The sequence below is a fragment of the Stenella coeruleoalba genome, assembly GCF_951394435.1.
Source record: "Stenella coeruleoalba genome assembly, chromosome: 3".
NCBI lineage: Eukaryota > Metazoa > Chordata > Mammalia > Artiodactyla > Delphinidae > Stenella > Stenella coeruleoalba.
In genome coordinates this window covers 126,774,583-126,801,752 of record NC_137148.1, presented here as the reverse complement: position 1 = coordinate 126,801,752, position 27,170 = coordinate 126,774,583, and the positions used below count along the sequence as shown (strand labels likewise).

Here is a 27,170-nt window from a genome sequence, read left to right as displayed (position 1 = left end):
GCTGGCAGAGTGTAGGGGGTGAACATGAAGGTTCTTTCTGCTCTGCAAGGGGCACCTCCTTGGCATCAAAACCACCGAGGTTCATACGGTCACCTACCCCTGCTTCTACCTACTGCTCTACACCTGGATGCCAGGGAGCAAGGGAACACAAGGACACGGGTGGTAGCTATCCCTGGGCCCTGAAGGTTCATGGCCTGGCAGGTGTCAATGCCAGCGTCCCCGGCCCAGGTCTCTTCCACATATAGGGTGTTCCCTGCATCCTACCTGGCTTTCCTGGCGTACCTGTTCACATCGCCATGGGCCTGCTCACTGACATGAGCGGGTGGATCCAGCTGCAGAGACAAAAAAAAACCTGTCCATCAGCTGCCCCAGGTGCCATCTCTGACTGGGGCACAGTGGGCAGGTTAGAGGCACAATGTACCCCTTCAGGGAAAGGAGGAGCGACTTGGCCAAGGTCACACCTCAGTATTAGAGCACCTGAAAGGCCAGGGTCTCTGTGGAAAAACAAGCTGTTCAAGTCCCTGGGGGGAAGCTGGGGTCTGCTCCCCGACTCAAGGAGAAGCAGGAGGTAACGGCACTTTCCGGTGCGGGTTTTATCGCGCTCTGCTTCTGTGGGGATGTTAAAGGGTGTTCCCTCCGCAGAGCGGGGGCAAAATTGTTTGGTAAACAGTCAAGCAAAGTGAAACTGGGGAGACTCAGACCACTGAGTCTAACACGTGTCCCTCTATGTTTTGAAGCTCCAAGGCAAATGCCTTTAAGAGACAGTGTTTTCCTAAGAACGCTTTTTTTTGGAGAAGGGGGTGGTATGACTTTTTTGGTTTTCTGCCATTCCAAGGAACATGTCTGTGGAAATGCTGGCCCAGCAAAGCCAGTGTCTCCCAGCCATCGGGGTGTTCTTTTCCCTTTGTTGGGTCTCAAGTTTCCACTTTTGACAAGTGGGAGAATAATACCTCACTCTCTCTACTTCCTAAGGCCTCTTGGGGGGGCTCACCTTCAAGTCTCTGCACCTCAAATTCCGGCCCCTCCAGGAAGGTCTTTTAAGAATTCCTAAAGTCCGCATGGTTGGTAGCCTACTGCTTAGCACAGTTCTTCTTCAGATGTTTGAGGTTATGGGTTAAGTTCTTCGAGAGTAAAGAACATCACCACCACCACCTGGGGAAGGTCTGGGCCCACATGGGTTGGTCACGAAACCGTTACTAATGCATTTAGTCCATTTCCGATCACATACACACCCAGCCTCAGGGCATGAGCATTTGTTCGAGACCCATTTTCATGGGATTTGGGCCACTTTGGTCTCAGCTTGAGTGTCACCTCAGAAGACTCCCTGACCCCTATCTCAGTAGACCCTCTCACATTGTATCCTCGATAGAGCACTTAGTATTGGGTAGATGATCGTGTTTGTTCACCTCCCACTTCTTCCTCCCCATTTAGACTGTAAGCTTGCAAAGCGGGGGCAGCCATCTTTCTCTTTAATTCGTCATTGTAACCTCAGCACCTAGTTCAGCGTCTGCTCTGTGGTGGGTGCTCAATAATTGTCAGACAAATTAAAACAAATTATATATTTTTATACAATAAGCTGATAAGTAGTTCTACTTGACAAATGAGGAAACTGAGGCCCAGAAAAGGAAGTGACCTCCCCAAGGTCACTCAAAGCAGCAGTGTCAGAGTTGGGACTAGAATGCAGATTGCTCAGATTCCCAGTCAAGCCATGTCTCCCCTCTGGCTCCGGGCCCTGATCCCAAGCCTTCACTCCCACGCCCCTGCCCTGATACGCCACCACCACATACACACTCTGCCTCCTCTTACCTTCTGCCCTGGATATTCCCAACTCAGTCCACAGCCACCTGTGGCTCACTCAGAACTACGCAGATCACACTGAAGTTCTCTCCCAGTCGGACTGATGTTGCTGAAGCTTGGATGGTGGGTTCGGGTGAGAAAGAAGGGTCTGCCATGGAGAGAAGGGGAGAGAAATGGGGACACATATGTTGAATTATTGTTAGAATGGCTGGAGTGAAGGTCTGGGTCAGAGCCTGAACAAGATGGCTGCGCAAGAGGACATGGAGCTCACGTCCCTCCCACAAACACATCAAAAATACATCTACGGGGCTTCCCTGGTGGCACAGTGGTAGAGAATCCGCCTGCCAATGCAGGGGACACGGGTTGGAGCCCTGGTCTGGGAAGATCCCACATGCCGCGGAGCAACTAGGCCCGTGAGCCACAACTACTGAGCCTGTGCGTCTGGAGCCTGTGCTCCTCAACAAGAGAGGCCGTGATAGTGAGAGGCCCGCGCACCGCGATGAAGAGTGACCCCCCCCCCACTTACTGCAACTAGAGAAAGCCCTCGCACGGAAATGAAGACCCAACACAGCCATAAATAAATTTTTTAAAAAATTAAAAAAAAATACATCTACGTGTACAACAAGTCTCTCAGAATACTAACTGGAAACTGGAAGAGTTCCTGTATAACCAAGGCTATGAAAAGATTCCTGCAGAATCGGGTAGGATGGGAAGAAAAGCATTGGGTCAGCACCTGTGAGCCTGGGAGGGGACTAAGGTAAATCAGAGAGGTGGATGCTCGTCCTGGAGAGTGAGTAGGTTGAGCCACATACTGGGTGTCCCAGTCCTGGGGTCCTACACGGAGGGGACAAGCCCTCTTGGCTGCTTGCAGAACCAGTGGGACGGACAGAAATGCTGGCAAAGCCAGGACTCCACTCATGAGGAGTACAGGGCTACCAGCCTGCCAACAGACAGGGTGGAGAGGTCTACCCTAGCAGCAACTGCCTCGCCACAATCCCCAACCTGAGCTGAGCGAACACCCTGGCCCCACTCGCTCCACACCACGGCCTGGCGCTGGATCTAGGAAAGCCCGGACCTGGGAAAAGACTATCTAGGGCTGCAGAGGTGACCTGGGGGCCTGGGGTGTGGTCCAGGTGGGGCAGCAGTGGCCACTGCCAGCGCTTACATAAATAGCACCACAGAAGCAGCCCAGACTTCTGACTGCAGCGCAGCCACTTCAGTTCCCGCCACCACAAGACCACCATCCCCAGTAGCAGCCTAGTGAACGCTCCAGCTCCACCCACCCCGTACCACAGCTTTGCACTAGATCCGGGACAGACGAACACAACGGGAGCGATGCGATCACGGGCTGGGTCTGAATGGAGCAGCAGCCACCTACACAGGCAGTGCATCAGACCCCTGTAAGCACGGGAGCCCCACTTGTTTCAGCGTTACCCTCCTTTGGGGCAAAGGCCCCAGTGCAGGGAGGAGGAAAACACACTTAAAAGGCAACAGAGCCAGCTTGAGCCTGACCCTCAAGTCATCTACTCCATCAACTTGGGAGCGGGCCCCACCCAACAGGCCTATGACCACCACTGAGCAGACAGTGAGTCCCACCTCACACCCTGTGCAGGCTCTGGCTTCTCCAATACCAATCACACCCCTTTCTCAAGGTCACAGTGGTCAGCACACCCTGAGGAAAGATGTGGCTGGTGTCCACATCAAATCGAGCCCTCACACTGAAGACACTGGCACACACAGTCTACATAGGGATGCTCCCACATAAAAACACCACTTTGAGACCACAATAAGTAACTGTTTTGCCTAAATTCATACAGAGAGAAAGTTAAATAAAATGAAAAGGCAGAGGAACTACTCCCAATTTAAAGAGCAAGAGAAAACCCTTGAAAAAATAATGAAACAGATAAATCAGACTACCAGACAATGAGTTCAAACAGTTGGTAATAAAAATGCGAACTGAGTTACGAGAATTGATCTATGCACAGATCATTTTAATAAGGAACTAGAAACTATAAAGACCCAATCAAAAATAGATAATTCAGTCTCTGAGATTAAAAGCAATCTAAAAGCAATGAATAGCAGACTAAATGACACAGAATGCCTAAGTGATCTGGAAGACAGAATAATGCAAATCACCTAATCAGAACAGCAGGCAGAAGGATAAGTGAGAAGAAAGAAAGAAAGAGAGAGAGAGAGAGAGAGAGAGAAAGAGAGAGGGAGAGAGGGAGGGACGGAGGGAGGGAGGGAGGGGGAAAGGAAGGAAGAAATATGCAAGATCTATGGGATAAAATAAAATGTGCTAACATCCACATTACAGGGGTTCCAGAGAAGAAGGGAGAGAAGGGGATCAAAAATATATTTGAAGAAATTATACCTGAAAACCTCCCAAGCCTAAAAAAACAGATATCCAGGTACAGAAAGAACAGAGAGTCCCAAACAAGATGAAATCAAACAGACCCATACCAAAATATATCATAATCAAAACAGCAAAAGTTAAAGAGAATTCTAAAGGCAGCAAGAGGAAAAACAAAGATTCATATACAAAGGAACTCCATAAGGCTATCAGCTGCTTTCTCTGCAGAAACTTTGCAAGCCAGAAGGGAGTGGCATGACATATTCAAAGTCCTAAAAGGGAAAACGCTGCAACCTAGGATACTCTACCCAATAAGATTATCATTTAGAATAGAAGGCGAAACTAAGAATTTCTCAGACAAGCAAAAACTAAAAGAATTCATCAATACTAAACCTACCCTAAAAGAAATGTTGAAGGGTCTTCACTAAATGGAAAAGTAGTAAGACTCTGCAGGAAAGGGAAAATCCCAATAAGAAAAGCAAATATAAAGATTGAGGATCACTTAAATAAGCCAGTACTTAGATCAAAAAAATTTTAAAGCAACTACAACTAAAACAAACAGTAAATAGTTAAGGATGAAGATGTAAAATATGACATCAAGAGCAAAATGTGGGGAGGGGGAGTAAAAATATAGATCTTTTCGAATGTGTTTGAACTTAAATGATTATCAATTTAAACTAGATCATGGTAACCACAAATCAAAAATCTATAATAGATACACAAATCAAGAAGACAGGAACTCAAGCATACTACAAAAGAAAATTAAACCATAATGAGGGAATTCCCTGGTGGTCCAGTGGTTAGGACTCTGTGCTTTCACTGCCAAGGGAAACTAAGATCCCACAAGCCATGTGATTTTGCCTAAATAAATAAACAAACAAACCACAATGGGAGAAACAAAAAGAAGAAATGAACAAAGAACTACAAAAACAACTGGAAAACAAGGAATAAAGTGGTAATAAGCACATACCTATCAAAAATTACTTTAAATGTCAAAGGACTGGTACAGCCACTACGGAGAATAGTATGGAAGTTCCTTAAAAACTAAAAACAGAACTACCATATGACACAGCAATCCCACTCCTGGGCATATACCCAGGAAAAAACAAAGTTCATAAAGATACATGCACCCCAATGTTCATTGCAGCACTTTTACAATAGCCAGGACATGGAAGCAAACTAAATATCCATCAACAGAGGAATGGATAAAGAAGATATGATATATATATACAATGGAATATTACTCAGCCATAAAAAAGAACAAAATAATTCCATTTTCAGCAACATGGATGGACCTAGAGATTGTCATACTGAGTAAGTCAGACAAAGACAAATATGATATCCCTTATATGTGGACTCTAAAAAAATGGGTACAAATGAACTTATTTACAAAACACAAGTCCAGTCATGGATGTTGAAAACAAACTTATGGTTACCAGGGATGGTGGGGGAGGGATAAATTGGGAGACTGCGACTGACATATACACAGTACTATATATAAAAGAGATAACTAATAATAACCTGCTATATAGCACAGGGAAATCTACTCAATGCTCTGTAATGGCCTATATGGGAAAAGAGTCTTAAAAAAAAGAATGGATATATATATATATATATGCCATGCACCTGAAAGTAACACAACATTGTAAATCAACTATACTCCAATAAAAATTAAAATTAATATGTATGAAAAAATGTCAATGGACTACATGTTCCAATCAAAACACACAGCGTGGCTGATTGGATAAAAACAAGACCTTTTAATATGCTGCCTACAAGAGACTCACTTCAGGGTCAAAGATGAACAGACTAAAAGCAAGGTGATAGAAAAAGCTATTTTATGCAAATAGAAATGACAACAAAGCAGGGGTAGCAATACTTAGACAAAACAGACTTTAAAACAAAGACTATAACAAAAGACAAAGGGCATTATATAATGATAAAAGGAGCAATACAAGAAGAGGATATTATACTCGTTAACATACATACCCAATATAGGCACACTTAAATATATAAAGCAAACACTAACAGACATAAGGGGACAAACTGACAATAATAGAGACTATAACACCTCACTGACATCAATGGACAGATCATCCAGACAGAAAAAACCAATAAGGCAGAGATCCTAAGAGACACAATAGAGCAGGTGGACTTAATTGATATCCACAGGACACTACATAGAAAAAAAAGCATAATATACATTCTTTTAAGCCTGCATGGAATGTTCTCCAGGATAGATCACATACTAGGTCACAAACAAGCCTCAACAAATTTAAGAGGCTAGAAATTATATCAAGCATCTTTTCTGACCACAACAATGTGAAGCTAGAAGTCAACTACAGAAAGAGAAATGGAAAAAAATGTGAGAATTAAACAATATGCTCCTAAAAAAAGCCAGCATGTCAGCAATGAAAGCAAAGAAGAAACCAGAAAATACCTCAAGGCAAACGAAAATGAAAACACTACTTTCCAGTATCTATGAGATACAGCAAAGGCAGTTCTAAGAGGGAAGTTTATAGTGATACACGCCTTCCTCAAGAAACAAGAAAAATCTCAAACAACCTAACCTACAACTTAAAAGAATAATAAAAAGAACAAAGCCCAAAGTCAGTAGAAAGAAGGAACTAAAAGATCAGAGAGGAAATGAAACAGATCAAAAAAAAAAAAAAAAAACAATAGAAAGGAAACCAAGAACTGTTTTTTTTTAAAAAGATAAACAAAATTGACAAACATTTAGCCAGGCTCACCAAGAAAAGAGGGGACTCAAATAAAATAAGAAATGAAAGAGGAGAAATAACAACTGATACCACAGCGATACAAAAAATCGTTAAGGGAACACTATGAACATTATACACCAACAAATTGGACACCTAGAAGAAATGTACCAATTTCTAGAAACAAATGGCATGCCAGGACTTGAGTCAAGAAGAAACAGATGGGGCACTTCCCTGGTGATGCAGTGGTTAAGACTCCGTGCTCCCAATGCAGGGGGCCCAGGTTCTATCCTTGGTCAGGGAACTAGATCCCATGTGCATGCCGAACTAGAGTTTGCATGCCACAACAAAGGAACCCATGTGCCACAACTAAGACCCAGTGCAACCAAATAAATAAATAAATAAAATATTAAAAGAAACAGACAATTAGAACAAGTTGACCAGGAATTCCCTGGCGGTCTAGTGGTTGGGACTCCGCGCTTCCAGTGCAGGGGAGCCCTGGTCAGGGAACTAATCCTGCAAGCCATGTGGCATGGCCAAAAAAAAGAGAACAAACTGATCTTAGTAGTGAAACTGTAATTTAAAAAACTCCCAGCAAACAAAATTCCAGGACCAGATGGCTTCACTGGGGAATTCTACCAAATTTAAAGAAGAACTTATACTGATCCTTCTCAAACTATTCCAAAAGACTGAAGAGGAGGGAACACTGTCAAAGTCATTCTACAAGGCCACAATTACCCTGATACCAAAACCAGACAAAGACACTACCAAAAAGGAGAATTACAGGTCAATATCTTTCAGTATAGATGCAAAAATCCTCAAAATATTACCAACCTGAATTCAACAATACATAAAAGGAATCATATACCATGACTGAGTCACAAAAGGCTGGTTTGTTCAGTATATGCAAAATCAGTGTGATACACAATGTTAACAAAAGACAAAACTCACATGATCTCAATAGACACAGAAAAAGGATTTGACAAAATTCAACATCCACTCATGATAAAAACTGTCAAAAAGGGAACATATCTCAACAAATAAAGGCCATTTACAACAAAACAACAGCCATCATAATACTCAACAGTGAAAAGCTGAAAGCTTTCCCACTAAATTCAGGAACAAGACAAGAATGTCCACTCTCACCACTTCTATTCAACATAGTATTGGAAGTCCTAGCCACAGCAATCAGACAAGAAAAAGAAATAAAATGTATCCAAATTGGAAGGGAAGAGGTTAACCTGTCACTATTTACTTATGACATGATACTCTAGAGAACCCTTATGTCTTCACCCCAAAACTATCAGAATGAGTTCACCAAGGTAGCAAGATAAAAGATTAATATACAGAAATCTGTTGTGTTTCTATACATTCGTAATGGAATATCAGAGAAAGTAAAAAAAAAAAAATCCCATTTAAAATTACATCAAAAAATTAATACTTAGGAATAAACTTAACCAATGAGGTGAGAAACCTATACTCTGCAAACTGTAAAACACTGATGAAGGAGACTGATGATTCAAAGAAATGGAAAGATAGCCCATGCTCTTGGATTAGAAGAATTAATATTAGTAAAATGGCCATACCACCCAAAACAATCTATAGATTTAATGCAATCCATACCGAACTACCCAGGACATTTTTCACAGAACTAGAAGAATCCTAAAATTTGTATGGAACCACAAAAGACCCAGAATTGCCAAAGCAATCCTGAGAAAAAAAGAACAAAGCTGGAGGTATAACCCTTGCAGACACCAGATTATACTGCAAAGCTACAGTAATCAACCAGCATGATCTTGACACAGAAACAGACACATAGATCAATGGAAAAGAATAGAGAGCCCAGAAAAAAACCCACACACCTACAGTCAATTAACCTATGACAAAGGAGGCAAGAATATACAGTGGAGAAAAGACAGTCTCTCCAAGAAGCGGTGCTGAATAAACTGGAAAGCATATGTGAAACAATGAGATTAGAATATTCCCTCAAACCATATACAAAAATATACCAAAAATAACCCTCAAAATGTTTTTTTTTTTTTTTTTGCGGTACACGGGCCCCTCACTGTTGTGGTGGCCTCTCCCGTTGCGGAGCACAGGCTCCCAACGCGCAGGCTCAGCGGCCATGGCTCACGGGCCCAGCCGCTCCGCGGCATGTGGGACCCTCCCGGACCGGGGCACGAACCCGCGTCCCCTGCATCGGCAGGCGGACTCCCAACCACTGCGCCACCAGGGAAGCCCCCCTCAAAATGTTTTAAAGACCTAAATGTAAGACCTGAAACCATAAAACTCCTAGAAGGTAACATAGGCAGAACACTCCTTGACATAAATCATAGCAATTTTCTTGGATCAGTCTCCTAAGACAAAAAAAAAATAAAAGCAAAAAATAAACAAATGGAACCTAATTAAACTTAAAATCTTTTGCACAGCAAAGGAAACCACTGACAAAATGGAAATACTACCTACAGAATGGGAGAGTAGTTGAATAGAATGAATAGGTGGAATAGTTAAATTGATAAGAGGATCAATGGTTGAGATGGTTGAATTGATAGAGGCCATGTGAATGGGTGTAATGAATTAATGGAGGATGGATGAATGGAATGGTTGGCTGGAGGAAGGGTGGATCAGTGGAACAGTTTGAGAATGGGTGGGTGAATAAACAGGATGACCTGATGCAAGCTAGCTTAAGCTGATTGGCTGGCAGTCAGACAAGGTGGTTGAACATGTGGAGCATTGTTAAATCTGGTTGGTTGTTTAGAGCTCCATAATCCATAGAACCCCAACCTGAGGTGCCCAAAGGAGGCATCTCTCCCCATCACCTCCCCCTTCCCTGCCCACCCAGAGCCCTAGGTTCATGCACAGTGGATGCAGATCAGCACGTACTTGGTAGAGATTCGTCTCGTGCCACCCAGGCTTGCCAAGCAGAAGAGAGAGCCAGCCAAGGAAGCTCAGGGCCAGTGGATGGTGAAGCCCTCTTCACCACAAAGGAGATGTCTGTCCTCACAGATACAGAGAACAAACTAGTGGTTACCAGTGGGGAGAGGGAAGAAGGGGTTACTATACAGGGGTAAGGGATTAAGAGATACAAATTATCATGTAGTAAATAAGCTACATGGATATACTGTACAATACAGAGACTATAGCCAATATTTTACAAAAACTATAAATGGAGTATAACATTTAAAAATTGTAAATCACTCTATTGTACACTTGTAACTTATGCACCAACTATACTTCAATAAAAAAAATAATAAAACTTGAAAAGGAGACGTCGGTCTCATCCATGGGGACCTCCTTAGGGGCTAACTCCCAATGCAGTGTCACCTGGGCCAGGGCGTTGGTCACCTGACAGAGAACTGGAACTGGCTGCACCGCCTCATATAATCCTCTGTGAGGACAAAGAGTTCCTCTGGGTCTGGAAGGAGAGAGAATGAGCTTGACAGATTTGTTGCTTCCTGATGCTCTACCACCACCCACAAGCATAAGGTCCCTGGTGGGGACTTGAAATCCTACTTTACCTGCCTATCCCCATTCTCTATGCTCTTGGCTGTCTCACATGGTGTCCTGTACTGAAGGCTAAAGACCAGTCTGCTAGTTTCAGTTTTGTCATCAGTTTGCTGTGCATCTTCAGTCTCTTTCCCTCTCTGATCTTTAGTGTCTTCATTTGTACAACAAGGGGTTCAGACCACTCAGTCTCTAAGGGCCCTTCTCTGTGAAAAATATCACAGGAAATACTGAAGCAGAAGTCCAGATTTCCTAATCTTGCCACCCACTACCTGTGGGATCTTAAGCGAATCACTTTCTTCCTCCAAGCCTTGGTTCTTGTTTGGTTTTTTTTCATCAAGTAGGAGCAATAATCCCACTCTGGCCTATTTTGCAGAGCTGATAACAAGCAAATGAGATACTGGATATGATGCACCAGGCCTGTGGGAGGCAAACGTTCATCAAACTCTTTCACGGTACTTTTAGCAACACAATCTCAAGTCAGATTCTTCGGTGCATAATGGTGCACTGAGTAGGAATTAACTGGGGACTAGCTTTCTAAAGCAGTGCTACCAATAGAACTTTCTGTACTTGTATCTGTGTTGTTGAAGATGTAACCGCTAGCCACATGTGGCTATAGGGCTCTATGAATGTAGCTAGTGCAACTTAACTGAATTTTCAGCTTTTAGTTCATTTAGGTTTAAATAGCCCTATCTGTTGAGTGGCTTCTGTATTGGGTGAAGAAGCTCTAGAATTAGACAAATGCAAAGGTTCTTAACCTGGCTGCACAGTAGAGTCACCTGAGGTGTTTTTAAGGTAACCAGTTCCTGGGCCCCAGCCCCAGACTAAGTCCATGGGGACCTGGCTTGAGGCGGGGGGTTGGTATCAGCGGGTTTAAAGCTCCCCAGGTGACCCTGATGTGCAGCCATAGCTGGGACACACTGGCTGTTGGTTCCCATATCTTCCTGAAGATTGGAATCAGCTATAGGACTCGGTAGGCTTCTAGATTCTGTCCAGAGTTAATGGCAGTGGGGCCTAAGAATCTGTTTTTAACAGGCTCCCAGGTGATGCTGACAGTCATGATCAAGACCCTCTAGATTAGCTTACCATTACTGCTAGGGTTGGAACTGAGGAAGAGAGAGACCATGCTGAGTCTAGAAGAGTCATCTCTTTCCTCCGTTGCACAAAGGTGGACTCTGACTCCTCCATTCTACATGCAACTAGCCATAAAATCCCAAAAGGTCACAAGAAGGACCTTAGAGATCCACGAGTGCCATCCTCTCATTTTATAGGTGGGTCTAAGGAGAAATACTGAAGACAGGTTTGAAGGGCTTTCTGAGTTGTTTCGTGGAGACCCTGACTCCAGGGCACCTGTGAAGATGAAGGTCTTCCCCTGGAGGTCCTTGCTGTCTACACACATGCTGTCCTGGCAGTGCCAAGCCCACCAGCTGTATTCCCATCTCTGTGCCCTTAGATTCCACCAGCTGTAAGTGACTGTGCTGGCTGAAGGGCTTGATTCTGAAAGACAGTCGGTGGGCAGTGGGCCGGGGCGGGCAGGAGATGGGGATAACCTGAGACACCGAGTGAGCAGCGTCTGTTTAGCTGACAGTGCCCTTCCCCAATTTTTGTCACTCCACCCACCCTGTCTTCCCCGATCGAGCTGTCAGGATATATATTGGCCCTACCCACAGTTTGATCGGCTCTCCTATCCCACTGGCCTCAAGTGCAACTTCTGATTGGTCCATCTTCCCCCGCACTGACGTTGCCCACACATTGCAAATGAAATCTCCCAAACTCCTTTGCCCTTCTTGGCTTCTTTCTTGTGTCCCTTTGTTCAGGCCAGCAAATGCCCTCTGAATGCCTCCACCTGCCAAAAGATGCAGAGTCCACAGAACTCTCATTTTAAGAGACTCAGTTGAGGGACTTCCCTGGTGGTCTGGTGATTAGGACTCCAAGCTCCCACTGCAGGGGTCATGGGTTCGATCCTTGGTCGGGAAACTAAGATCCAGCATGCCGTGTGGTGCAGCAAAAAAAAAAAAAAAAAAGACTCAGTTAAGGGAGGACAAATTTTCTGAACCCGGTTTTATATCCCAACCTTTGCCCGATTTTCTTCCGGACTTGGGTGGGCAACACTGTGGGACCAACTTTGCCTTTATTTATGCCTTCCCTGCGATGGAGCACCTGACAGGAGGGTGGTCTCCAGCCTGACCTCTAAGCACAGATAGGTCAGTCTTTTGGCCTTACCATTGCCACCTTTTTCCCTACAGGCACTGTTTGCTGCCTCCACAATTGACATCCCAAGATTGTGGACAGCCTTATCTCCCATTCTGTAAAACCACTAGGCATCTGACGGGTCCTGTGAGCCCATCTTACTGTGCCTTTTAAATGCCTATAGTTGCTTGTAATGGGATGCCCAGTGTGGGTTCTGGGCCATTTTAATCCCTATAAAGACTTATCAAAGTGCTTGACAACTACTGCCTGACATCCTCTGACCCACCCCCTGCATCCATTTAGGCTGTCACAGGAGTTCTTCCATCCCATACCTCAGGCATCCCTAACCCTCCTCTCCCAGGTTCACAGGGGCCCTCCAGCAGACCACCTTCCGCTGGCAGCTCTGGGGGCTCCCCAGCCCACAGGCTCAGAGTCCCCCACCTTTTGGAATCGGCCTCTCCTTAGCACCTGGGTCAGGATGGAGGGAGCTGGGCGGCTTGGGGCTGCGGCCTCCACAGGCGTCTTCATCTGCAGGGACTTCTGGCTCTGGTCTGATTTGGGTTCTATCACCTGGAGCTCCTGAGCCTTCGCCTCACCAGGGCTGGCTGCTTTGAGGCTCCTCTTTTCTGGGCTTTGGAGTTCTGCCACACTCTTGGATTTCAGCTGCAGGGAAGAAAGGGTGAGTCTGGGGTCAGCCTCCACCATTCTGTCCTTTCCTCACCCGAGCAGTTGACAGAACCACAGAGCTCTGTTGTTTTTTATACTTACTACTACTACACAAGTAATTCTCACTCTTTAAAGAAAAATTATAAAATACAGACAAACCAAGAAAAAGGATTAAATTTGCCCCAAAACTTACCATCCAGAGATAACCACCATGAGTATTTGAAGCATATTTTCCCAGGGCTTTCTAATGCAAATATTTTAAATAAATATTGTTAAAATGGAATATAATACATATTAATAATCTGCATTTTCAGTTAGTATGTGATTACCATTCCATGTCAAACACATGCGGACCAACATTTTTAATAACTTGAATGGTATTTCATGACAGTGATGTATCTTGATTTGGGGGTATTTGGGTTTTCATTCTTAGCCCAAATAAACCATTTTGCAATTATCATCTTGTTCATGCACCTTCAGTCAGGTTGCTTCCTCAGAACGAATTCCTTAGAAGCGGAACTGATGGTAGGCTATGCAAGGGACCTTACACGTGTTCGTACCCAAGCTTCCACCAGTATTTCAAAACCTTCTAAGCATGTTCCAAAAGAGGGAGCTTAACCTGCACTTAGATATGTCTCATGATCGGGAGCTTGGTATTTAAATATACCAATAGCTACCTTTAATGTTAGTGTTTCTGGAACAGGACTAGCCCTTTATATACATCTTATTTCATCCTCTTAATGGCTGCAAAGTATTATTCTGATTTTACAGATGAGGAACTTGAGGCTCACGGAGGCTAACTTTCCCAGGGTATGTGGGGAAGTAGGAGACCCAGAACTCAGACCTAGCTCAGCCTGACTCCAGAGCCCACGGTAATTCCACCAGCAGTGCTCTTGACGCTGAGTGGCTCTGGCTGCAAAGCAGTCCTTTCAGATATGGACTCACTATCTCCAGCTTTTACCACTGAGCTAATTATCTTCCCTGTGGAAGAGGAAGTGGAATCATTCCACATGCCTGCCTGCCACGCCAGCCCCCAAATCTCTCTTCATACAGAGGAAGTTGTAAATTTATACTAAGTCCCGAGGCTCTTTTCCTTCCTAATAGTTACCAGATTCATCCTTTTCTATCACCACTGTTAACACCACACAGTCAAAGCTGTGATCAGATCGCATCTAGACTGTTGCAGTACCTCCCAGCTAGTCTTCTCGCCTCTGTTCTACTATCTTACACACAACATCAGATGCATCTTCTTAAACCACCATGTTACAAAAGCCTTGGGCAACCCCTTCACTGGTATGGATGGCAGGGGCCAATCGGGGCAAGGAGACTCTGGTACAGTGTCTGGGCATCAGTAATAGTAAAAAGTCCCAATGGAGTTTAGCAATCGTCCTTTTTTTATGGTCCGAAACCACCATCACCAACATATAGGCACCCAATGGGCAGAAACAAAACAACAAAGGATCCAAACCACCACTTTCAAACCTGAGTCCTCTGGTTTTCACCACTGTTAAGAAAAAACCACACTCCTGTTTGCTTCTCCTTTGTTCTCACACTACGACCACACTCACAACATTTCTGACACGAGATGTGTGGATTTTTCCACCCCTACCCTAAACGATTCTGGGACACCAGCTGCATGTCCTATAATTCAACTCAATTCTGACAATATCCACCTGGAGAGAGCATCAGATTTCCCCACCACCACCACCACCATAGGTTAAGGGCTCAGTTCCAAAAGACTACCCCTGCCCCCCTACTTCAGATGACAGACTTAAGTCCCAGGCTGTCACCTATGCTTGTGACCAACCAGCTGCAAATCAGGGTTCCCACAACCACCTCCTGGGGGCTTGTTAACTTGCTAGAATGGTTTACAGAACTGAGGGAAACATGTTTACCAGCTTATTATAAAAAGATATGATGGGGGCTTCCCTGGTGGCACAGTGGTTCGGAATCCGCCTGCTAATGCAGGGGACACGGGTTCGAGCCCTGATCTGGGAAGATCCCACATGCCATGGAGCAACTGGGCCCGTGAGCCACAGCTGCTGAGACTGCACTGTAGAGCCCACGAGCCACAACTACTGAAGCCCGTGCTCCTAGAGCCCGTGCTCCGCAACAAGAGAAGGCACCACGATGAGAAGCCCGCGCACCACAACGAGGGGTGGCCCCCGCTCGCTGCAACTAGAGAGAGCCTGCGCGCAGCAACAAAGACCCAACACGGCCAAAAATAAATAAATAAAATTAAATACAACAAAATTTGTGCCCAGGATTTGTTAAAAAAAAAAAAAAAGATATTATGATTCCTGACTTTGTATACTACAAAGCTACAGTAATCAACAGTATGGTGCTGGCACAAAAACAGAAATATTGATCAATGGAACAGGATAGAAAGCCCAGAAATAAACCCACGCACCTATGGCCAATTAATCTACAACAAAGGAGGCAAGATTATACAATGGAGAAAAGGCAGTCTCTTCAATAAATGGGGCTGGGAAAACTGAACAGCTACATTTAGAAGAATGAAATTAGAACATTCTCTAACACCATACACAAAAATAAACTCAAAATGGATTAAAGACCTAAATGTAAGACTGGACACTATAAAACTCTTAGAGGAAAAGATAGGCAGAACACTCTTTGACATAAATCACAGGAATATCTTTTTTGAATCCATGTCCTAGAGTAATGGAAATAAAACCAAAAACAAACAAATGGGACTTAAAAGCTTTTGCATAGCAAAGGAAACCATCAACAAAATGAAAAGGCAGCCCACAGAATGGGAGAAAATATTTGCAAATGATGTGACTGAAGAGGAAATAATCTCCAAAATCTACAAACAGCTCAGGCAGCTCAATATCAAAAAAACAAACAACCCAATCAAAAAATGAGCACAAGATCTTAATAGACATTTCTCCAGAGGAGACATACAGATGGCCAAGAGGCACATGAAAAGATGCTCAACATCACTAATTATTAGAGAAATGCAAATCAAAACTACAATGAGATATCACCTCACACCAGTCAGAATGGCCATCAACAAAAAGTCTACAAACAATAAATGCTGGAGAGGGTGTGGAGAAACAGGAATCCTCCTACAGTGTTGGTGGGAATATAAATTGGTACAGCCACTATAGAGAACCGTATGGAGGTTCCTTAACTAACTAAAAATAGAGCTACCATATGATCCAGCAATGCCACTCCTGGGCATATGTCCAGACAAAACTCTAATCCAAAAAGATACATGTACCCCCAATGTTCATAGCAGCACTATTTACAATACCCAAGACATGGAAGCAAACTTAGTGTCCATGGACAGGGGTGTGGATAAGGAAGATGTGGTATATATATACAATGGACTATTACTCAGCCATTAAAAATAATGAAATAATGCCATTTGCAGCAACATGGATGGACCTGGAGATTATCATACTAGGTGAAGTCACACAGAGAAAGACAAATATCATATGATATCACTTACATGCAGAATTTTAAAAAATTATACAAATAAACTTATTTACAAAACAGACTCACAGATTTAGAAAGCAAACTTATGGTTACCAAAGGGGAAAGGTGGAGGGGGGGGATAAATTGGGAGTTTGGGATTGACATATACACAGTGCTATATTTAAAGTAGATAACTGGGACTTCCCTGGTGGTCCAGTGGTTAAGACTCCATGCTCCCAATGCAGGGAGCCCAGGTTTGATCCCTGGTCAGGGAACTAGATCCTGCACGCCGCAACTAAAGATCCCACTTGCGCAACTAAGACCCAGCACAGCCAAATAAATAAATATTAAAATAGATAACCAACAAGGACCTACTGTGTAGCCCAGGGAACTGTGCTCAGTATTCTGTAATAACCTAAATAGGAAAAGAATCTTAAAAAGAATATATGTATAACTGGATCACTTTGCTGTCCACCTGAAACTAACACAACATTGTAAATCAACTATACTCCAATATAAAAGTTAAAAAATAATAATAAAATAAAAACCAAAAGATGTGACGAAGGATACAGATAAATATCCAGATGGAAGAGATACGTAGGACGAGGTGTGTAGGAAGGGGCTTGCAGCTTCCATGCCCTCCTCTGGTGCCCCACTCTCCCAGAACTTGCCCATTAGCTCCAGAAGCTCTCCAAACCCCATACTTGGGGGATATTTATGGAGGAGGCTTCTTCACGTAGGCATGATCCATCAACTCACTCTCCAGCCCCTCTCCCCTTCCCAGAGGATGGGGGTAGAGTTGAAAGTTCCAAGCTTCTAGTCATGGCTTGCTCTTGATGGTGACCAGCCCTCATCCAGGAGCCCCCAAGAGTCACCTCATTAGAACAAAAGACACTCCGGTCACTTGGGAAATTCCAAGGGTTTTTAGAAGCTCATGCCAGGAACGGGGGACAGAGACCAATATTTCTTTTTTCTGTAATTACACTACAGTGTAAAAGGTTTCCCTAGTGTCCCTGGCAGGGATATATCCTGAGAGCCATGCCCAGCCTTGGAGGGAAAGGAAGTTGCAATGGTTTGGGGCAAGTTTTGGTAGTTTGGGGGAGGTTTATCCTGAAGTTCTTACATGGAGAGCACTTAACAGAGCAGAGAATTTTTCCACCCACATTCTGGTTTAACCCTTGCTGTAGCCCCAAAAGGGCACCCAATGAGCATTATTATCCCCTTTTTACAAGTTGAGAAACTAAGCCTCCGACAGAACAGCTGGACTCAACATACTGAAGAGGTGGCCTAGAACACTGAGGTCTGGCATCTGAAAACAAAGATTCTCTAAGGAGGTATTCTCTAAGACACTCCAGAGACGTGGGGATAAGCCTGGGCGAACTGACGGCAATATGGCCTTTAGAGCCGGTGGTGCCGGGCTTTGAACCTTTGCTCTGCTACACACTAGCTGTGTGACCTTGGCCAGGTCAATAATTTCCCTGAGTCCCTTTTGCTTCATTTAGAAAATGGGAACAAGAACCCCTGCTTGGCAGAGCTATTGTTTGTATTAAATGATAAGCGTGAAACAGCACAATGCCTGGGTTATGATACACGTTCAATAAACAGTTATCATGAATAGCTTATTCATTTCCTATCACTGCTGTAACAAACCGCCACAAACTCAGTAGCTTAGGACGACCCAAATTTATTATCTGACAGCTCTGAAGGTCAGAAGCCTGAAATGGGTCTCACTGGGCTAAAATCATGGCGTCAGCAGGGGCTCTTGGAAGATTTTAACTTGCCTTTTCTGGCTTCTAGAGGCTGCCCACATTCCTTGGCTTACGGCCCCCTTTTCTCCTTCTTCAAAGCCAGCATCGTTGGACCAAGGCTTCCTCACGGTGCCGTCTCTCTGGTTCTCTGATGTGAGTCCCTTGGTTTCAGAACCAGGTTTCTTATCTCATCGAACAGCCAGCCAAAACGCTGAGACGCGGGGTTTGAGAACAGGGAGTTCAAGTCTCGAATCCACATCCCCAAAGGCAAAGGGGCTCAGGGTACGTATCGAATAAAGGATAAAGAAGCAGCGCGGTCTGAGGCGTGCGGAGCGGGGAGAGCGTGGGAAGCCTGGGGAAAGGTGATTGGAAAAAGGTGCGAGAAGTGCTTTTCTGCGCAGGCGTAACTAGGCTACACGTTCTGCACGTTCTGAGGCGTTTTCGGCCCTCTGCTGGCGAAAGATCACTCGCGCATGCCCAGTTGAAGGGTCAGTGGTCCTATCCAGTCCAAACCAACCCAGCTCGAGCTAGACACGGCTGATTCCAAGTTCCCGGAAAATAACTCGGGCAAACATTGTTTAGGCTACGTGCTGCTTGGAGGACATGACCTGGATCAGTGAAGGCAGGTGAACTGGATTTAACCCATGGTTTCATTTCTTCCACATTTAAGGATGCTTGTGATTACATTGGGCCCACCTGAATGAATAATCCGGCATACTCTCCCTATTTTAAGGTCCGTTGATTGGCAACCTTAACTGCATCTACGGCCTTAACTCCTCTCTGCTGTATAAAGTTCTGGGTGTGAGGATGTGGATATCTTTGCAAGACCACAGTATATTTTTTAAAATCTAAATATAACGCTAATGCTTTAATAGCCAAACATCTATGGATAGGGGCCTTCCATGAAACAGAAGCCAGCCAGTCAGTGGGCAGGATAAGAGAGGGGCCAGGAACGCCCCCTGGTTCTTTGATTGTCCTAATTGAGAAGCTGTTGTCTGAGCAGCCAGCTGGAGGTACCTTTGGAATCTGGAATCCTGTAGCTCTCAGAGCTGGGGCTGTCCTGGCTGGATTCTGCCAGGGCCCACAGCAAACCCTGATTACAGGGTGGCTGCACACACTTCAATAGCAGAGGCCCTACCTCCCAGGACGGAGCGCTTCCATGGAAGATGGGGTTCTGCGGGAGCCATCACAAGATACCTACAGGTTTGGAGCTCACGGGTTCGCCAAGCCAACAAGTCGCTGAAGCAAATTAAAGGAAGATGTCAATCTTGACTTCAGGTTTGGATGATAATGATCATAACTCAGAAATTGGGAACCCAGGCACTGTGCAGAGTGCTTTCCATGCATTATCTGACCTAACCCTACGAAGCCCTGCCAGGAAGCTTTCACTCATGCCCCGTTTTACAGATGAGAAAAATGAGTAGCACATAAGTTACATAGTTTGCCCAAGGTCACCAAATTAAGAGAGATCCTGTCTTATGCTACCTCTTTGTATTCTTCATCTTGCTGGCCCTGGATCTCAGTTTTTGCAGTTATAAAATGAAGAGGTTGGACTAAACTGAGATTTTCAAGTTTAAAAACAAACCAATAGACAGAGTCTAGATAAAAGAACCCTGTCTTGAAATGTCGAATAATAATAATAGGATTGCTCTGGTTGAAGAAGATGGGGGGCTGAGACTCACCCAATCAGCTTTTCAATCACTGCTCACCCCCTCCTCTCTTGTCCCCACCCCAAGGCAGGCAGTAAGGCAATAGAATTAATTCCTCAGAGCATAGTTTTTAAATTCCTGGACTATATGAGCTCTCAAGCATCCTTCTCAGTGCCCATGTTCTAAATGAATGATCATGTCACCTCCAGTATCCCCCATCCTCCAACTCCTTCTCCTTCAAATAAACCCTCCAATCTCAACCATCAGCCCTTTCATAAACTGCTACTTCTTATCAGGAGGGTGCCTGTCCCTTCCCTTCCACCTGAGGCTCCCTAAAGGGCATCTGATAGCACCACGTGGGAATAGCTATTGCCAATGACGTGACAGATCTGGAAGAGGACGTCTGGGATGACACCAGCTCTCTAAATCCTATTTCAAGCACAGCTGTTCTCTCGCAGAGATTATTACAGCCCTAACCTCTTCCTGGGATGGCTGGAAGCAGGGAGATAGAGGGACAGTCTCCCTGGGGCCTCAGCCTCCCCTGGGTATTTACCTACTGTCAGGTTCTGGGCCAGAAATCCTTCAGGCTGTGCCCCTGCTGGACCCTCCCTACAACTGTTGATATTTGTAAGCAAAATCATAGATTCTTAGAGTCAAAGAATTTAGAAATAAACACTCAAACTCTTAGAATTACATAATCTTGGTATAATCAGGTTCCTTTAAATTAAAATAATACTGCTACCACTTATTGTTTTTGTGCTAGGCTCCAGGCCAGATGTTTATATACATCATCTAATCGTCGAAACTACCCTATAATTGTAAGATTACTGTTATTCCCACTCTACTCCTGAATAAACTGAGTCTTGGTTTTATTAAATCTTTCCAGTGATCACAGGAGCCAGGGTTTATACCGTCAGATTTCAGAGTTGCACACACTGTACCACCGATGAATCCCACATTGCTAGACTTAAAATTATAGCCTCTGACTTTCAGATCAAAGAGGCCTGTTGGGTCTGGAAAGGACTTGGGCGATAACACTCACGGTCCGTCCTTGTCACCATAAGAGGAGGAAGCTGAGCTCACGGAGGCGACAGTACCCAGCCACGGGGCACAGACAGTGAGGGGAGGAGCTGAGCTAAGTGCTCAGATCCAGGACTCACTTCCCTCCCTCTGCTGTCGACAGGGCAGTCCTGGGAAAGGCAGAGACAATGGGGCGGGGTGTCCTCAAGAGTCCCAAGGGAGGAAAAAGATCTGCCAAGATGGAAGAAGATGCCCATACCTGACATGACTCAGGTGAGCAGGCACAGGAAGCAGAGGGCTCTGGGGTACATGGTGGAGCCACCTGGAGCTGAGATGCTGATGGGGCTGCAGGGGAGAGATGGTCGGTGCCAGCCAGGTGTGATCAGGGAAGTGGCGAGGGACCCCTGGGAATGGGAGAGGAGGGGGGCTAATTTCAAAGGCAAATCAAAGTTCTGGCTCTTCTCCAGTGGACTCCACACAAAATTCTTTCCTCTGGGTTCCCCCTGCTAAGGTGAATGGAGCCATTCGGAGCCCTGCTCAGGAAAAACTAGCCCTGCGGCCCTGAGAGAAGGTCTTCAAGGGCAGACAGGTAGAGCTGGGAGGCAGCCGGAGGGACCACTGCAGGTCACAGGAGGGTCATGAGGGGGCCTGAAGGACAGTAATATCTGAGGACGAAACAAATGAGTGTGGTAGGAGGGAAAGGCTTGAACTGGATTTAGAGCAGGGTTTGGCCAGTGCCCCAGGGCCAGATCTGCCTGCTGCTGGCTTCTAGAGAGCCTGTGACCTAAGAATGGTTTTAACATTTTTATTTTATTTTCCAAAAATATTTATTTATTTATTTAGATATTTAGTTGCGCTGGGTCTTAGTTGCGGATCCAGGCCTCCTTAGTTGCAGCATGCAAACTCTTAGTTGCAGCATGTATCTAGTTCCCTGACCAGGGATTGAACCTGGGCCCCCTGCACTGGGAGTGTGGAGTCTTAGCCACTGTGCCACCAGGGAAGTCCCTGGTTTTAACATTTTAAATGGTTAAAGAAAATATTTGGTGACACATGAAAATTATGTGAAATTCAAATTTCTGTGTCCGTAAATAAAGTCATATTTGAAAACGGCCACACTCCTTCCTGTATGTACTGTCTAGGGCTGTGCTTGCACTTACGACAGCACATGTGGCCCACAGATCCTAAAATATTTACTGCTGCCCTTGGCAGGAAAACTTTGCCAACCCTTGCTCTAAAGGATGTTATTTCTTTTTTTTCTTTCTTTTTTTTTTTTTTTTGCGGTGCGCAGGCCTCTCACTGTTGTGGCCTCTCCCGTTGCAGAGCACAGGCTCCGGACGTGCAGTCAGCGGCCATGGCTCACGGGCCTAGCCACTCTGCGGCACGTGGGATCTTACCGGACCGGGGCACGAACCCGTGTCCCCTGCATCGGCAGGCAGACTCTCAACCACTGCACCACCAGGGAAGCCCAAGGATGTTATTTCTTAATGCCATTTGCAGCAACATGGATGGAGCTAGAGATTATCATACTAAGTGAAGTAAGTCAGAGAAAGACAAATATATCACATCACTTATATGTGGAATATAAAAAAATGATACAAATGAACTTATTTACAAAACAGAAACAGCCTCACAGGCTTAGAAAACAAATTTACCAAAGGGGAAAGGTGGGGGGAGGGATAAATTAGAAGTTTGGGATTGACATATACACACTACTGTATATAAAATAGATAACCAGCAAGGACTTACTACTGTACAGCACAGGGAACTCTGCTCAATATTTTGTAATAACCTAAATGGGAAAAGAATCTGAAAAAGAATAGATACATGTATATGTATAACTGAATCACTTTGCTGTACACTTGAAACTAACACAACATTGTAAATCAACTATACTCAAATATAAAATAAAAATAAAAAAATAAAGTATGGTATTTCTAAAACATAGTTTTATTTAAGTAAATAATATGTAAATAAAATTCATTCTCAAAAAAAAATTACCGATGAGGTTTCATTTGACCAGCCCTTCCCCCCAACACATGGCCCCCCTCCCCTTGCCTAAGAGGTTATTTATTGCCTTGGTGTGTGTTTTTCCAGATTTTTTCCTGCATTTATATAAGCACGTGTGTATCCGTAGACGAATACAGGATTGATTTATGAGCTGTTTTTTTTTTCTGTACGTAGTTTTACACTGTACATATTTTTCTTAAACTTGCTTTTCAGTTTTTTTAACAAAACAATGTGCTGCAGGCCCCTGTGTAGACCTACCTCTATACTTGTAAAGTGCTACATAGTGTCCAATGCCTTGGTTCTATACCATCCATCCATTCCCTTACCACGGGATGTTAATTAGGCTGTTTCAGAGGTTGTTTCCTTTTTTTTTGCTACAGGAAACCATGCTGCAATGAGCAACAGCTAGCATTTCAAGACTCAAATCACTACGTTTACTCCGAGAAAATGTTTGTGAAATGAAAAGAATGGTATTCAACACAGGCATGTCATGGATGGGTTTTCACTCATGTATGTTTGTGACCTAAGTGAACACAGCAGCGTAGATCGCTCCGAACGGAGCCTGGGGCTCTTGCTCTCCTGCAGAGTTTGGTCAACATTCTAACTGCTGTTTGTAAGCTGGCAGAAACCCTCCTGTCTCTTGGTTGACACAGGATCCCCCTGTACAAACGTAACCATCATTCTTGGAAGGAGGGAGGTAGTGCGGAGGGCTGGGGGACAGCAGAGCACGGGGAGCCTGGGGGGCTTGGGGTCCGGTTTTCACTTTGCCACTCGCTGTGTGACTGTGAGCAGCCTCTTCCCTCTGGGCCTCAGTTTCCCCGTCTGTTCCAAGAGGGTGACAGACACCTAGAGCTCCAGCCTTCCAGGGCTTTAGCATTCTATTTTCAGTCGCTGAGTCCTGCGAGGAGGGGCAGGATTTGAGAGGTAATGGTTTAGCTGCCAGCTTCACGGGCACAGTGCTCTCAAGCGAGGTGCTAGGAGCTGGGCAGGTCACTACGTTGGACTCAAGTTCTCTCTGACCATTCCCTAGGGGAGAGATTTCACCAGGATCGCAGCCATGTGTCCCAGATAATGGGCATAGGGGATCCACCCAAGATCCTGGGTCTAGACCACAGGCTGTTACACACTCTCAGAGAGCCCTGTTCCTCTCCGTCCCACAGCACTTACCTCAGTTTGTAATTTTATGATAATTTGTGTGATCGTGCCATGAATGTCCACCCCTGTCCCTCTAGGGCATGAGCTCTGTGAAAGCTGGGACCAGGTCTGCTTTGCTCCCCCATTGTTCCGGCCCCCCAGCACACTGCTGGGCACTTTGTGGGCACTAGACAAACATCTGCTGAATGAATGAATGAACTGCTCCAGGCTGGTTTCAATAGCGGAGACATGGCCCAGGGCTTCTCTCTAATCCAAGGGCTCCCAAAGAGGCAAGTGACAGAAGGGCAGGGAGCAGAGGGGGGCAGGACACAAATGATCCAGGCAACATCATGGAATTGGAAAGGTCACTCCCTCCCCAGGTGTCAGCCCAGGTGGGGTGGAGGGTGGGGAGTTTCTGGAATGGTAGACCTTGGGACTAAATACTCCTGAAATCTTTAAATTGTAGGATTCATTCTTTCATTTATTTTTCATTCATCAAATATGTATTGAGAATCTACTTTACCAAGCAATGGAGACATGGAGACAGGCATTAACCAAAATCACAAATAAATAGATAAATACCAGCTGGGACCTGTTTTGATGGGAAAACACAGGATTCCAGGAGAGGCAATGGAGAGGGGTATGCTCTGGAGGAAGAACTGGGAAGGAATTTCTGAAGAAGTGCTATTTAAGGAGAAACCCACAAGAACAGTAAGCTAGTCAGGTAGGCTTAGAAGAAGAGCTCTCATTTCATGCAAATGGAATCTTTCAGTAGAATTTTGAGTGAGTCATGGGATCTTGGAGTCCCAGAAAGAAGATCTCAGGATTACAGAATCTTGAGACAAACACAGATTCTTCAACAGCAAATGGAGTCTTAGAATGTTACAGACTAAGAGGCATCACAGATAAGAACAAAGGGAATCTTAAGAGATCATTTCTTCCCATCCCCTTCTATCAAAACAAAAACTACAGTGCAAGGTCATATGACCCAGCCAGATTAGCTCTCACCTCTTATTATTAATAGACCAGGACTGTATCCATTTAATAAATAATAACAATGCTTATATTGATTGTCTCATTACTAAGTGCTAATTGCTGCTAAATGATTTATATCATTATATCAGTGAATTCCAACCTGAAAAAACAGAATCTCAGAAAGGTAAATAACTAAATGGTTCAGGGTCACTCTGCTAGAATGTGGTGGAACCAGACCCCTCAGGCTTTTATGCTTATTTCATTTTTTAAATTTTATTTATTTTTTATTTTTGGCTGCACTGGGTCTTCATTGCTGCATGCGGGCTTTCTCTAGTTGCGGCGAGCAGGGGCTACTCTTTGTTGTGATGCATGGGCTTCTCATTGCTGTGGCTTCTCTTGTTGCGGAGCATGGGTTCTAGGCGCGCGGGCTTCAGTAGTAGTGGCACGCGGCTCAGTAGTTGTGGCTCATGGGCTTAGTTGCTCCGCGGCACGTGGGATCTTCCTGGACCAGGGCTCGAACCCATGTCCCCTGAAGTGGCAGGCGGGTTCTTAACCACTATGCCACCAGGGAAGTCCCTATGCTTATTTTATTTTTAACTTAAAGACTGGGCTCTAAAGCACTGTACTACATAGCTTTCTCTCATTACAGTGGCTTTCAGGCCTGCCCCTTTCACTGTGACCCCAGGATTCCTAGATCTCTCTCCTTGGGGGGGTCAAGGGAATCTTTTAGCTCTGCTTTGCTGTGGAGTGATGAACTGCCTGTAAGGTCCACAGTACACTCTCGTCCTAAACATGCAACGATAGGCAATTAGATAAGTAAATTGTACTTTACTGGTATATGGTAAATAGTATTACCATATAAAGGAATTTGATATAGCTACTTTAAATGTTTTGAATAATAATATTTAATCACATGAAAAGATGTTCAGGGCTTCCCTGGTGGTGCAGTGGTTGACAGTCCGCCTGCTGATGCAGGGGACGTGGGTTCGTGCCCCGGTCCGGGAAAATCCCACATGCCGCGGAGCGGCTGGACCCGTGAGCCATGGATGCTGAGCCTGCGCGTCCGGAGCCTGTGCTCCGCAGCGGGAGAGGCCACAACAGTGAGAGGCCCGCGTACCGCAAAAAAAAAAGATGTTCAAAATAAAGATTTATAAAAGATGAAATAATATTTGCAATATGTTACAATTTTTTTGCAAAGAAAAGTTTGTGTGTGGTGCATAAGTGCTCCATAAATGTTGCTATTATTGTTGTTGTTGTTGTTGTTATAATACAGAATGATGTGATGGGGACTTCCGTGGTGGTGCAGTAGTTAAGAATCCGCCTGCCAATGCAGGGAACACGGGTTCGATCCCTGGTGTGGGAAGATCCCAAATGCCACAGAGCAGCTAAGCCCATGCGCCACAACTACTGAGCCTGTGTTCTAGAGCCCAGAAGCCACAACTACTGAGCCCACGTGCCACAACTACTGAAGCCTGCGCACCTAGAGCCCATGCTCTGCAACAGAGAGAAACCACCGCAATGAGAAGACCGCGCACCACAACGAAGAGTACCCCCCGCTCGCTGCAACTAGAAAAAGCCCACGCAGAGCAATGAAGACCCAATGCAGACAAAAATAAATTAAAAAAAAAAAAGAATGATGTGATAATGTAGGCCATATTTGGATTGTAAACTTATGACTTAAATTTTTTTCATCTTTTGATTATCTATAATGATAATTGTTAAGCCTGTCTTCCATTTGAACACTGCTTCTCCACCTCTTCATCCTCTAAGTGACATGCCTACCCGAAACTAAGTGTCCTCATGTTGCTAAGACCCCATAGCAGAAAATAATCTGCTTTGTGCCAAGTGAAACTCTTTATGTGCTCTCCCATAGACAGAAGCAACCCTCAAGTCTATGGAGAAATGCCAGGCATTGCAACAGGCCTTTTTGGTTTTTTTCCTTCTGGCCGCACTGCGCAGCTTGTGGAAT

General features: G+C 44.8%; 1 pseudogene across 1 annotated transcript; it reads right to left on the bottom strand.

Annotated features, from left to right (window-relative positions):
• Positions 1-1,746: 1,746 nt before the first annotated feature.
• Positions 1,747-13,266, bottom strand: LOC307184896 (platelet-derived growth factor receptor-like protein; annotated as a pseudogene). The gene is made up of 5 exons: positions 12,985-13,266; positions 11,722-11,776; positions 10,125-10,282; positions 9,728-9,841; positions 1,747-1,945 (listed from the first exon to the last, which is right to left on the bottom strand). The product of its transcript is annotated as a platelet-derived growth factor receptor-like protein (transcript).
• Between the last annotated feature and the right edge of the window lie 13,904 nt (positions 13,267-27,170).